Source organism: Plasmopara halstedii, assembly GCF_900000015.1.
Source record: "Plasmopara halstedii genome assembly, contig: Scaffold_525, whole genome shotgun sequence".
In the NCBI taxonomy this organism is placed as follows: Eukaryota; Oomycota; class Peronosporomycetes; order Peronosporales; family Peronosporaceae; genus Plasmopara; species Plasmopara halstedii.
This window is the reverse complement of record NW_020187445.1, coordinates 522106-523190: the sequence shown is the minus strand read 5'-3', so window position 1 is coordinate 523190 and position 1085 is coordinate 522106.

The following is a 1085-nucleotide window of genomic DNA, read 5'->3' as shown; positions in this document are numbered from 1 at the left end:
TCATCTGTCGCTTAGCTTCATTTACAATCCGCTCGCTACTGTATCAAAAAACCAAGAGTAGGGTGGAAAATTCAAAATACAATGTCTCCACGTACAACCATTGCTTCGTAAGTATATTGACGTTTAAGGTTGTACAGGTACGAATATTACAGGCGTTCTCTTGGTAATACCTACAAGTCAAAAGATGTTGTGGTTGGTCCGATCTTTTGCCAGCTTCTTGATTTCCACAAAAGCTACGAAGAGGTCAGAAAGTGGTAAGATCATGCAGAAGCTGAATTAGGTGGGTTGTAGTCCTTGGCTTCAACTTCAAAATATCATTCTATTCAAAGCGATTTGTTCGCTTCCATTGGGACGGACAATGTACTCAACGAAGCAGAAGTACCTTTGCGGTCGTCTTTGAACACCGATTTTCGAGGAACAAGCATCAGCGGTAATGAATACGGACGAGTGAAGTATGCGCGGAGATACTGCTATATGGAATCAATCAAGGACCTACTGATTAAATTCAAGAATTTCGACATAGTCCTTTTCATCAGAGGTATCGATGTTTTGCAATATTTTTTTTCGAGCGTTTTGATCTGGATATGTTCGCGAATTGTGTTTCGCTACCGGCTCTTTCGGAGAGAGACATGTATCAGACCTGCTCTGGTATCAAATACTCTAGCATCCGAATAAGTAGCCTTCAAGCGCCTTTTCAGTTCCAGCTAAGTGAATGTAAGGATACAAGACTCAGGATGACAGGCCAATTTCAGCAAGACACTCGAACACTAAAACACATTGCTACATGGCTGTTTTGAATAGCTAAGTGAAGCGCAACCGCGCTCGTATAAACATGGCTCGGGAAATTCTGCATAAAAAAACTTGAGTTTCACTCAGACAGATTGGTCTTGTCGACCGATAGGGAAGAAAAGGATAATTGCGCTAAGATGAAGTTTAACACGCCTGGTGGTCCTTCTATAAATCTTCTCCATTTGCCATGCCGAGCGCAACAAGACACTGAAATCGGGTGCTAAAGCTGTAAGAAGATCATCGGGTACGATACCAATGCTTTATACCTGTGGGCACTCGACAATGAGATGCCTTAC